General features: G+C 36.6%; 1 long non-coding RNA gene across 3 annotated transcripts in view; it reads right to left on the reverse strand.

Annotated features, from left to right (window-relative positions):
* Positions 1-13,944, reverse strand: part of LOC136032139 (uncharacterized) — a 171,088-nt gene that overhangs the window by 7,729 nt on the left and 149,415 nt on the right. For 2 of the 3 annotated variants that reach the window (XR_010618662.1, XR_010618661.1), the window contains exon 6: positions 1,786-3,074. The exons of the other annotated variant lie outside the window; for it this stretch is intronic. This is a non-coding gene — a long non-coding RNA (uncharacterized LOC136032139). Of the gene's footprint in view, positions 1-1,785; positions 3,075-13,944 lie in introns of those variants that run through there. 3 annotated transcript variants of the gene reach the window in all.

The following is a 13,944-nucleotide window of genomic DNA, read 5'->3' on the forward strand; positions in this document are numbered from 1 at the left end:
TCATCCATAAACCTATTGTATTCTTTGATTGCAAAGAGCCCCGAAATATTAGTCAGAGTCTTGGGGTTCTTGTCACTGCTTACAAACATCGATTATGTGAATGACAGCACATGAACTGGCTTGTTGTCAAATCATTTATCGTTAACTGTCTTACTGAATTATTGCGTAAAAAGTCAACAAAATCAACAACTTTCGTATACACCGCAACATTCGTGTAATTATCAGGTGATGATTTATGAATAAAGACAGAACTCATTTGGTATTGACTTTACGCTATAAGACCTGATTCGCATGCTATAGAGTCGTTTGTGGGCTGAAAACCTCCTATTTAGGGTATTAAATCGTGAAAACTTTATTGGTATATCTTACAATTTGCCTTTCCTTTTATATTGACCTTGTTTTGGCAAAAAACGCCACATTGCTGTGACACGAATTTATGTCATGACTGCAGCCAGGGTTGCCACCCCCTAGTGATTTATCACTATTTCCAGTAATTTTTTCATATTACCTAAACAAAAAATCACTAAATCAGCACATAAATCCCTAGACTATTGAAGAAAATCACTAAGTCAACCTATCATTAACATCTAGTGATTTTTTCACTGGGTGGCAACCCTGATTGCAGCTTCCGATCCTACCTACTAACTCGCTTTTGAATTACTTAAAAATGCTATCATTTGCTGATAATTAAACAAAAAACAAGTAATTTCAACTGAAAGCAAGGAGCAATATTGAAACTTAAAACAAACAGAAATTATTCAGTACGTGAGGATGATTGGACAATCCTCAATAGCTCGCTCGTTACGCTAAAGTTTTACTTTTTGTCCCAAATATTAAAGAACGAATCCTCAAACACAAAAGCTGTTTAGTTAAATCCTTTTTCAGTAAATTCTTTAAGCTAAAGTTTCACTTTCTGTTCCAATTAATAAAGAACGAATCCTGAAATACAAAAGCCGTTTATTTACAATAATAAGCTTCTTTAAGTGTTCTAAAAAAAACTCTATTACTGAGGAGGGGGCAATCCCCTCATATATGTAATAATTTCTGTTTTTCTAAGCTTTAATGCTGCTACTTACTTTCAGTTGAAAGAATTTGATTTTTTTATTTAATTTCTAATCGTTTTTCCCCCGCCTCCAGTAAATTCTTACGCTTTGTTACTAGATAAATGTGAAAGCCCCTTTTTTAATTTTCCTTTTTACATTCCGTTTACTTTCAAAGAGAAGTTAAGACGACTTTCGATTTTTAGTTTAAGTAGGGATGGGCGTTCTTAAGGAATTGCTTCTAGACTTTATGGACAACATACAATCAGTCCATGGTATTCTCGTAAACCCTAGCGCAGCAGGAATATTTTGGAGAGTCAGGACATTGTGGTCATCTAGCATTAGGATGATCTACCCCTTATAATTGGAAACAAGGATGCGGTAATATTTGATAGGTTTCAACACAGAAATGCTCATATTAAGAAGACAGACCAAAATACCTGCTTGTCCTTCCACCATGGTCAAGCAACTCCTGGGTTATTAAAAGATACGGCATCATAGACCCGAATGCTTCTATCAGAAAAAGCATAGAAGCTAATAATAGTAGAATTGGTTGGCACCCATGGAGCGCTATTTTGATTCAATGAATGTTTCACTTCTGTATGATTTAATTGTTTTTAAGTAAGGTGAAGTGTTGCAAAGTTTTTTGTGTAGTTTTTTAGGTCATTTCCTTTTTCCTGTTTTCTTTTATTCACATTATACTCCGTTTTTCATGTGTATTATAACGGGTTATAAATAAATTCAATTCAATTAATCGCATACTTTATTTCTAGCTAATCATGAAATTCCTAATTGCCTATATTGAAGGACTAGAGCCGAGGTTAGATTCACTTAAGCTTTTCCCGGTTTTTCAGTCTTCTTTGGTAGAAGGACTACTTGAATATTGCGCGTTGGTACTAGATAAATGTGAAATTCCCTTTTTTATTTTCCTCTTTACATTCAGTTTACTTCCTTTTATAGGTCTGTCCTTCCCATGTGGTCACATGCTATAGCCTCATTCAATTAATTTGTAGAGCTTAAAAGGGCTGTTGGCTAATTTGTAGTAGGGCCGAGGTTAGATTCATTTAAGCCTTTGCCAGTTTTTCAGTCTTCTTTGGCTGAAGAACTTATTGAATGTTGGGCAAAACGCCTCCTTGGACAATGGTAACTCCTGACAGGAGCTTGTTCAGTTCTTCGTCTTTTCTAATAGCAAGCTGAAGGTGACGAGGAAATACGATTTTTTTTTTTTTTACACTGCAGCATTGCCAGCAAGCTCAAGGACTTCGGCAGCCAAATACTCCATCACTGCTGCAAGGTAAACGGGTGTCCCTCCACCTATTTGCTCTTCATAGTTGCCTAGCTGTTCGTCACGATACTGTATAATATATGACAGGAATAGAAAAAGGAGGAAAGGGGCTTGCAAAAGGAGGCGCAAAACGTCGTAGCAAAACTGGCTCGCCGTGGTGGTGTAAAACGTATTCCTGGGCTAATTTAAGAAGAAACCAGATGCGTTCTTCAAGTTTTTCTAGAAAATGTTATTCGAGATGCTGTTACTTACACAGAGCGTGCCAAGAGAAAGTTGTGACTGCAATGGACGTAGTCTATCCTCTGAAGTGCAAGGTCACACATTGTAGGGGTTTGGTGGTTAATTGATTCCAAATGCGTTTTTAGCTGTCCCAGGCCTCCTACACAACGGCCTTTTTAAGGGCCAACAAATCTATAAACACTTCTTGGCCCAGGTCTTATGAGCTTTTTCTTTGTTGTGAATTCAAAATGTCAGTAAATACTTTTTTGCTTTTCGCCTCGGGTGAAATATCTGAATAGGATTCTGCAAATAAATTACTATTGCAAAAGAATATCATTTTGACAGGAAAAAAGAAAAAAAAATCATAATAATTAAAAAGTTGCACCCGGTGTTCTTAGGTGGTCACCCATTGAAGTACTGACTGGGCCCAACGTTGTATGACTTCCAAGATCTGACGAGACTGGGTACTTTCAACATGGTATGGCCGCAGGCTGAGAAGTTTTCTAACAAAATAATTGTTGGTCAACGAACTGAAAAGAAATAAAATGCCTAATCTTAGAGCCACGAAGCAAGTTTTTAATAAATAAAATTTAGAAAGATTCAAAACATGTTTATTCATTGTTTTTTTAACCCCTTTTCCTTGTAAAAAATGGCAAGCACAAATTTTCTACCTCTAATGACAACCCTACGGCTTCCTAGTTTAGACTATTCGAACAAGACGGTCTTTGAATTGGCTCCTTTTTTAACCCCTTATCGACATTTTTATCAGGTATTTCAGCGGAAATCACATCATCAATTTCGTTCGAAGTAATTTTTTTATGTAGCCAGATTAGTATATGTGCGTGTGGCAAACCTCGTTTTTGCCATTCCACTGAGTACATCCAGCATCGCACTGACCCAAACACTTCAAGTTTTACTATGTAGTTTATCAGTGATTTCAACTTTTGCCGGAAGACACGGGCCGTAATGTCATGCCTATGAACCGCCGATTGTCCTTGAAGTAAAAGCTGCAGTATCTCGTCCCAAGATTGATTACATGTAAATGTAATAAATAAATCTGGACGACCATAGAGACGCTTTCTTTTCTGACTTTCTCTATCAGCAGCAAGTTTTTTGGCATAGACTCTTTGAGCATCTTCATCGGCTTTTGCCATTGTAAGTTCATCAGTCATTTTAAACTTAAACATTAATAGATTTCTACGTGAACATATATGTCTTAAATATCTTTAATGACGTCACCGTCATAGCAAAAATGACGACAACTAACTTCATGACGTCAGTCGACACAGAAACATGACGTCACCTGACAGACACACAGACAGTATTAATGCTAAAGCCAAAGTTCAAACCTGGAGCCTCTCGGACCTAGAACCTGAAACATAACGCTTTACCAACTCAGCTACTTCGGCTTGAATACATTCGTTTTGAGCAGCTTCTTCGGGTGTTGCCATTGTAGGTTCTTCAGTCATTTTACAATTAGAAATTTCTCTTTCAACGGTCTTCTTACAATTAAAAATTTGTCTTTGAACAATATTCTTAAATACCTGTGTCCTGGTCGTCATTTATATTCCCTGTGTCCCGGTCGTCATTTGTGTCCCGGTATCCCAGTCTGTAATTTCTCTTTGAGTGTCCCGGTCGTTATTTATATTCCCTCTGTCCCGGTCGTCATTTGTGTCCCGGTCTGTAATTTCTCTTTGAGTGTTTTTCCTTTTTAGTAATTTTTAGCCTCTTTACACCCTCCCAGGAAGTTCCCATTTCCTTTAAATCCTTATTTATGACATCCTTCCAACCCAGACAAGGACGACCTGCTTTCCGTGTAGCCCCAGACGGTTGGCCAAAAAGGACAATCTTCGGTAATCTGTCATCCTTCATCCGTAGAACGTGGCCTAGCCATCTCAACCTTTCTTTCATTATAGCCCCAGAAAGCGGGATTGAACCACACTTTTCGTACAACCTACTGTTTGAAATACGGTCAGTCAGCCGGGTACCCAGAACAATCCGTAGGCAATTTCTCTGGAAAACATCTAGTAAACTTTCATCTGCTTTTCGGAGTGTCCATGCTTCAGAGCCATATTTGACCACTGTCATCACTGTAGCTTCCAATATTCTAATCTTGGTTTGTAGGCTTATCTTTCTATTCTTCCAAACTTTTTTTAACTGTGAAAAAACACCCTGAGCTTTAGCTATTCTACTTTTAACATCTTCACTGCTCCCACCATCTTTACTAATAATACTACCAAGGTAACGGAAGCTCCCAACCTGATCAATCTTTTCGTTACCTAAGGTCACCTGTTCATCTTCACTTATTCCTAACCTTAGTGACTTAGTCTTCTTAACATTAATTTTCAAGCCTATTTTAGCACCCTGAACTCGTAAAACCTCTAAAAATTCATTCATTTTGCTCACACTTTCATCTAATATGCTTAAATCATCAGCATAATCTAAGTCCAGGAGCGTTCTTCCTCCCCATTTGATTCCATGGTCTCCAATTGCCTTTCCTGTGCTCCTTAAGACGAAGTCCATCAAAATGATCCATATAAAGGGGGATAGAACACAACCCTGCTTAACTCCTGAGAGGCTTAAGCCGATTCTGGAATCAATCATATTTCTAGGAAGGCAGAATATTCCACTGAGGGGCCATCGGGATGATGGCAGCTTAAACTTGGATGACATGCCGCTTTCCAATGAAGGAAACTTCCGAGAACTACTACGTTATCGTGCTGAAAGTGGCGACAGTAAATTAAAGGAACAACTGAAAACATCAGGAAAAAATGCTACCTACATCAGCAAAACAACTCAAAACCAGTTGATGGACTGTTGTGCGAAAGAAGTTATAGGTGTCATTCTAGAAAGAGTAAAGTCAGCAAGGTATTACAGCATCATTTTTGATGAGACAACAGATGTGTCACATTCATCGCAACTTAGTTTAGCTCTCTGCTATGCCTTTGATAACCATAGACGCGAGGACTTCATAGGTTTTGTTGACGTTCATCATGCCACCTTTGAACCTTCCACTGCAGACAAAGAGCCGACTGTCAACGGAAAAGTGGTTGGCCAGCTAGTTCTGAGCCTTTTAGAAGAAATGGGTTTGAATTTACTCGACTGTGTTGGAATCGGGACGGATGGGTGTGCAATGATGGTATCAAATAACTGTGGTGCTGTAGTCGAAATTCAGAAAAAAGCTAAAAATGCGTCTCGTTGTCCCTGCTTTAACCACACCCTGAACCTTTCTTTGTCAAGAAGCTCAGCTGTTTCGAGCATCAGAAATGCCATAGGCATTATAAAAGAAGTTGTTGCATTTTTTAATGCATCTGCAAAGAGAAATTACGTCTTGAATAAGGTTCTAAAAGCTCAGCTCACGGGAATCGGCGAGACGAGGTGGATCGAGTCACTTATGCAGTTTGTGTCCGAACTTCCAAAAATCATCCAGGCTTTGGAACACATTAGTCACTGGACTGAATCAGTGACCGCTCCGAAGGCAAATACGCTTGTCACAGCGTTACATAGTGCGGAATTTGCGGTTTCCCTTCAGTGTCTACACAGTATTTGCGCTCTGACCTTGCCTCTTAGTCGGCTATTCCAGAAGAAGACTTTGGACTTGGGCGCTGCCGATGGCCACGTTTCCGATCTTTTGGATGTTCTAGCAAAGCGACGGGAAACGTGTGACGAAGAGTTCGCATTAGTATTCGAGCAAGTAAAAGAATTGTCAGATAAAATCCAATTGGCTGTTGAAGTTCCGAGGATTACACAAAGACAGGTTTATCGAAATAATCCTCCTCATACTACGCCTGAAGAATATTATCGACGTGTTGTTTTTATACCTATGCTCGACTCAGTCATAAGTGACTTAAAGAGCCGATTCTCAAGAGACACGCTGAACTCTTTCCGGTTAACCGTACTGCTGCCATCAAATATTGTAAACATTTTTTCTAATTCCCCCCCCCCAAACTCCACCAAAGAGAGAGGATGCGGTCCAGTTACGTCAGTCACTTATCTTGGACTTGTGATTATTTTCCCACCAAGTTTCATCCTGATCTCTCCGCTTTAAGCGTTTTCCAAGATTTCCGGTCTCCCCTCCAATGACACTGGATCCGGTTGGAATTTAAAATAAGAGATCTGAGTTACGAGGTCCTTCTAAATATGAAACTTAATAAAGATCCAATCATCTCTTCGCAAGTTAAAAATACCTCATTTTTTTATGATTTAGAATTTACCTCCCCCCCCAACTCCACCAAAGAAAGCAGATCCGTTTCGGTTATGTCAATCACGTATCTAGGACTTGTGCTTATTTTTCCCACCAATTTTCATCCTGATCCCTCCAATCTAAACGTTTACCAAAATGTTAGGTTGCCTCCCAAAATTCCCCCAATGTCACTGGATTCAGTTGGGATTTAAAATAAGAGCTTCTTAAAAATAAGACACAATTTCCTTCCACAAATCAAATTTCATTAAGATCCGATTACTCCTTCGCAAGTTAAAAATACCTCATTTTTTCTAATTTTTCAGAATTAAGCCCCCCCCCCAAACTACCCCAAAGAGAGCGGATCCGTTCCGGTTATGTCAATCATGTATCTAGGACTTGTGATTATTTTTCCCACCAAGTTTCATCCCGATCCCTCGAATCTAAGCGTTTTCCAAGATTTTAGGCTCCCCCCCCCAATGTCACCGGGTACGGTCGTGATTTAAAACAAGAGCTCTGAGACATGATATCCTTCGAAATATCAGATTTCAATAAGATCCGATCACTCCTTCATAAGTTAAAATTACCTCATTTTTTTAATTTTTCAGAATTAACCGTCCCCCCACTCCCCCCTCCAGATGATCGAACTGGGTAAACGACAATTTCTAATTTAATATGGTCTGGTTCCTGATACGCCTGCCAAATTTCATCGTCCTAGCTTACCTCTTTGTCAGAGTTTTACTTTTTAAAACAACAAAAAAAACTTTAGCGTAAAGAGCGGGACGTTGAGGAGGGGACAGCCCCTTTCATACGGAATAATCTCTGTTCGTTTTAAGTTTTGACGTCACTCCTTACTTGAAGTTGAAAAAACTTGTTTTTTTTTAATTTCTGAACGTTTTTGAATTAATGTATGTTTTGATATTGGCTCACCGGACATGAATTATTAAAACGAAATTTGCATATTATGTTTTCTTTGGCTAAATGGCTTTCCCGTAGTTTTGATAGGACAATTTTGATAAAAAAAAAGAGGGTAGCGGAGGAGGCCTAGTTGCCCTCCAATTTTTGGTTACTTAAAAAAGCAACTAGAACTTTGTCCTTTTTTTACGAACGTTTCATTAGTAATAAATAAACGCAACTTACGAATTGACTTACGTAACGAACTTCTATATTTATATATTTTTATTACGCATATGAAGGGGTTCGCCCCCCTCGTCAACACCTTGCTCTTTACACTAAAGCTTGAATTTTGTTCCAACTCTTTAAAAATGAATCCTAAATCACAAAGGCCGAAGAATGAATAGTTGGAATTACTAAAAATACTTTAGCGTAAAGAGCGAGGTATTGAGGAGGAGACGAACGCCCTTGTATACGTAATAATATTTGTTCGTTTCAAGTTTTAGTGCTGGTCCTTACTTCCAGTTGAAAAAACTTGATTTTATTTATTTTTTCATTGTTTTTAATAATGCTAGAAAATCCTGGCCCTCGTCGTGAAAATTCTCTTCCCTCATGTTAAATTCCTCCATAGAAAGATCCTTCCACGTAACCCCCTCCACCCGGTCCCCACCAACGCGAAAAAGTCCCACTGAAAATGTCTGTACACTTCCCAATAACCATTACTATATGTAAACAATGGTCAAAGTTTGTAACTTGCAGCTCCTCCCCCGGGGACTGTGGGGGATTAAGTCGTCCCAAAAGACATAGTTATTAGGTTCTTCGACTATGCTGAACATAAAGGTTATCTCAAAATTATGATCTGGTGACTTTGTGAAAAACATTAGTGTGGGACGGGGACCTCCAATTTTTTGCGTCACTTAAAAAGGGCACTAGAACTTTGAATTTCCGGTAGAATAACCCTCTTACGACATTCTAGTACCACTGGGTCGATACGATGAGCCCTGGGGAAAAGAAAAAATCAAACAAATAAACACGCATCCGTCATCTGTCTTCTGGAAAAAAAAAATCCAAAATTCCACATTTTAGTAGATAGGAAATTGAAACTTATACAGTAGGGTTCTCTGATACACTGAATCTGATGGTGTTATTTTCGTTAAGATTCTGTGACATTTAAGGGGTATTTCCCCTATTTTCTAAAATAAGGGAAATTTTCTCAGGCTCGTAGCTTTTGATAGGTAAGACTAAACTTGATGAAATTTATATATTTAAAATCAGCATAAAAATACAATTCTTTTGATGTTACTATTAGTATCGAAATTCCATTCTTTAGAGTTTCGGTTACTATTGAGCCAGGTCGCTCCTTACTGCAGTTCGTTACCACGAACTGTTTGATGATCCTGCCATTGATTTTCTTTCACAGGTAGTTTTCGTTTCTGTCGATGTTTAGGATCCACCAGTTTAGTTTCAGAGTCACTATCAGATAAGTGGAGTTTGTAATCTCGTTTACCATTAACTTTTACCTTCGCTTCTTATGGAAGCAACCCGCTTTTCATCTGACCTTTCTTAGGTTGAAAACTAGAACTTTTTTGTGTTAAAGTATCTTGATTTTCAGCGCTATTAGTGGGATTATTGTTGACTCTATTAGTGGGGTCCGCAGCTTCTTTGTATAGTTTTTATTCTCGCTAGCGCTTTTATTGCTAATTCTATATTCTTCCGTAGAAGATGACTCGTCAATACAACTGCGCTTTTCAATTTTTGGTTTCTTAAGAATACGCTTTTTTCATTGTTTTACTTTTGATATTTATATATTTAGATCTTTAGATATTTTTTTAAGGTACGTTCTTGTCGTTGTTTTTCTTTCACAGGTAGTTTTCGCTTTTGTCTACGTTTAGGATCCACCAGTTCACTTTCAGAGTCACTATCAGGAAAGTGGAGTTTGTTATATCTTCTTGAGTTTACTCTTGCTTTCTCTCCTTCTGGAAATAACACACTTTTCATCAGATTTTCTTGGGCTGAAAACTAGAAACTTTTTTAGATAAAGTTTCTTCGTTATCAGCACCATTAGTGAGATTATTGTAGACTCTATTAATAGGGCTACATTTTTTTTGTCCAGTTTCTTATTCTCACTAGCCCTTTTATTGCTAGTTTAATATTCTATCGTGGAAGATGACTCGTCAATGTAAGTGCCTTCTTCAATTTTTTGTTTCTTAAAAGTACGCTTTTGCCGTTGTTTTTCTTTCGTGGGAAAAGATGACAAATCTTTAGTTTTTTGTTTCTTTAAGGTACGGTCTTTACGTTGTTTTTCTTTCAAAAGCAGTTTTCGTTTTGTCGACTTTTAAGATCCACCAGTTCACTTTCAGAGTCACTATCAGATAGTGGAGTTTGTAACCTCTTCTGCCATTAACTTTTACCTTCGCTTCTTCTGGAAGCAACTTGCTTTTAGATTGGATGTGTTAAGGGAAATTATGGGCTTGGATGGGGCAGGGGATGGTTGCCCTCCAATCACTTTTGACTATTAAAAAGAGCACTAGAACTTTCAGTTTTCAATCGAATGATTCCTTTTTAGACTTTCTATGACAATTCTTTCTATACAAAGAACCCTGGTCTAAAAAAAATTATTAATAACACATTGTGCACACATTGCTCTTTACTTAGGCTCTTTACTATTTATTGCATTTTACTATTACGCTTTTTATTTGTCGTTTTGGTTTTCTTTATTTATTGAATGTGATTTATGGTAAATTTACACTTCAAGTACTATTTGACTAATTTCTGCTCGTCTTTGGTTTAATGAAGCTCTTTACTTATCTTTGAAAATTTCTTTTGTCTAAAAGTTTATTAAAATTAATTGAAACAAAAAGAAAAATACAAGCGAAGTGAGCATATGGTTGAGGAAAGAGTAGACCCCTCGTATACAGAATAATTTCTGTTCGTCTTAAATCATAATGACGCTGTTTACGTTCATTTTAGGAAAACGTTAATTAAACTATTTTATACCAAAGATAATAAGAGTGAATGTGGTATTTATAGATGCATTAGCTTGGTTTCTATAGGATGCAAATTACTAAGTATGATGATACGCTTTAGACTTGTGGACGCTGTCGATAAAGTTTTAAGAGAAGAACAGTGTAGTCTTAAGAAGGGGAAAGAATTTTTCAAACAAAATTTTACTCTTCGATTAATAATTGGGACATGCCTGAGTCATCAAACCTCTTTATTATTCCGCGTGGTACGTTATGAACACACGCTTTATTCAACCGACAGAAGAGCTTTACTGAAGCTTCTATTCTTGTCCGGTAAATTTCAAAAATACCACATACAAGAAAAACCTATACGTGTTTTCCTAGCTAAAACTTAGTAAAGAACAAACCACGTTATCATCACTCTTACCCAAGCCACTTTTTAAAGTAAAATATCGAAATGTATCAGTTATATCATGACTTAAGTTCTAATTTAACGCCACTTATGGTTGTAATCTCTCAAATATGATGTCATTAAAAAGTGTGCTTGACTACATTTTAGGAAGTCAGTTAACATAATTAATTTAATTATGAAATCATATCATATCTGCAGTTTTTTGTGAAAAGTTACACTTTATTATCTTTACAATGTTATCTTTTCTTAATCACCGAAGGCAATATATATTATAACTAGATTTCAAATGAGCCCTCAAATAAACCAATATGGCCGTGGAAAATTTTCAAAACTTCTTGGAAATAATCTTTGAAATATCAATTATCAGCACTTTGTGACATTCAAGCCCTTCTATATTTATGCTCATCATTTCGTTGCACTGCACTTCTGCGTCAGAACGGATTATTTTGCATATATAAGTTTACCCTGATGGTTTGTGTTTGAGAGGGTTCGACGACAGCTTATAGTACTGCTGATTGTGGATTTGAAAGTTCAGGAATTGTTTTGTTTTTAAACGTGCAACCACCCTTAAAATCCAAATCAAAGGGGTTAAAATTTATGTTAAAGTTATGTAGCACTTGGATCAGATTGACGTTGTGATACTAGATCAGGGGCAGATCTAGGGCAAATCTTGGGGGAGGGACAATGTAACAAGGGTGCCAATGAGAAAAATTTTGCGAGGGGGGCCAATGTGACGAAGGTTCCCAATAGTTCATCTGCCAGTGGATGCTATGAATTTATTTCCTGCAGTTTCATCAGTACTTCCATAGAAATATTTAAATCATAAGCATTGGGATGGAAAAGACTACTGTTAGGTTGATAAGCTCTACTCGCTAATATAATGCCTCGTTTGGTATCTACCGAACATTATAAATGTGCTAAATGTTTAAGGCAGTATTTACAAGAAATACAAACTCTTTCAATAGAAATTTTCCTTGTTTCCGAATAATAAGGAAAATAATTTCTTGCATGGGTAGTTTTCAAGTGGTTTTTGTAAGTTTTAAAAACATGGTATTTAAAAAATGATGCATATACGGACGAAAAATGACGTCAAACATTATAGGTTGCAAACACAAATGCAAAAACATTATAGGTTGCAAACACAAATTTATATTAAAACTCAAATCATTATATCTAAAAAAATGACATCATAAAATTCACACAGTCACCAGAGAAAATTGAGGCAGGAGTAATAGTCTAAAAATGGGAGCTTCTGATTCCTCAAACCTAGGATAATCCTGGATATGATACAAAAATAGACATAAAACACAATGGCGCGTTCTTCTTTAATATTACAGTAAACACCTAAGTTGAAATTTAAACCAAACACCCGCATTCTATATTTGGTATCATATATAATATACGAGGACAATTGAGCATTCTTGATATTTTTGATAGAACTGTAAAACTTGTGTTCTAGATAGGGCTCTAAGCCATGTTGAATTTAGCGTGAAAATATTATCAGTAAGGTCGAAAAGTAAAGTCTAAGTTTCGACATTTTAAGATTAAACGTCAAATTTAAACAGAAATTACCTGCAAAACAAGATATTACGTAAATAAATATCGAATGACAAAGTATTTTTGTAAAAACCATATAATACAAGAAAAACTTTCTTAGTGTTTTGATTATACATATTTTATAAGTGCAAAAGGATTTTAGTAGTAATCAAATTAAATTAAAACAATTGAAAATTGATTTGATTAATATTTAAAATCTTTGTGTGATATACATTTTCATTGTCTGTGCATAAGGATAGTTTGAATTTCAAACTATTGCAAAACCGGTGATAAAAAATGATTCTCGAAATAGTAAAGAATTACACATCTTTTTTGTCTTCAAGCGAAAGCGATAGTGATGATGAAGCTAGCTCTTCGAAAGATATTAAAGAACCTGGAAAATCCAGTAACAAAGTCTACAATAGCCCCACTATTGGTGCTGGAAATCCAGAAGCATTATCAAAAGAGAGTTCCAGTTTTCATCATAAAAAAGGTAATATGAAAAGCAAGTTGCTTCCAGAAAAAGCGAAAGTAAAAGTGAGTGGTAGAAGAAACTGTAAACTCCACTTATCTGATAGTGACTCGTCGACTGATAGAACTGAGAGTCGACAGACACGAAAAATACCTGTGAAAGAAAAACAACGAAAAAAACGTACCTTAAAGAAACAAAAAAATGAAGATTTTTCATCTTCTTCCACGAAAGAAAAACAACAGGAAAAGTGTACTTATAAGAAACAAAAAATTGAAGGGGACACTTCTTCAATTTCACAGTTTCGGTTAACTGAAACTGAACTGGTAGATCCTAAACGTCAACAGAAACAAAAACTACATGCGAAAGAAAATCAACAGCAGGATCACAACTTAAAGAAGCCAAAAATTGAAGACTATTCAGCTTCTTCCACGAAAGAAAAACAACGGCGATCTGACACTAACACTAAAACTGATCCGGTGGATCATAATAGTCGACAGAAACGAAAACTACCTGTGAAAGAAAAACAACGGCAAGAACACAACTTGAAGAATCCAAAAATTGAAGATTATTCAGTTTCCTCCATGATAAATAAAAGCAATATTGAGGATAAGAAACTGGGTAAAGAAGCTGTGGAGTCGATTAATAGAGCCCGCAATAATCACACTAATGGTGCTGGAAATGAAAATTCTAGTTTTCAGCCTAAAAAAGGTCAGACAAAAAGTAACTTGTTCCCAGAAGAAGCGAAAATGGAAAAGCATGGGAGAAGACATGATAAACACCACTTATCTGATAGTACCTCAGAATGGGACCTAGCAGTATTAGACAGCATTGGCACACTTGACGATGCAACTATAGACAATGATAGTCTGCAAAGTGGACCCTTATTAGAAAAAAATATGGAAAATAGAGTCCACAATAATCCCACTAATGGTGCTGAAAATGA

This window comes from Artemia franciscana, chromosome 10 (assembly GCF_032884065.1).
Source record: "Artemia franciscana chromosome 10, ASM3288406v1, whole genome shotgun sequence".
In the NCBI taxonomy this organism is placed as follows: Eukaryota; Metazoa; Arthropoda; class Branchiopoda; order Anostraca; family Artemiidae; genus Artemia; species Artemia franciscana.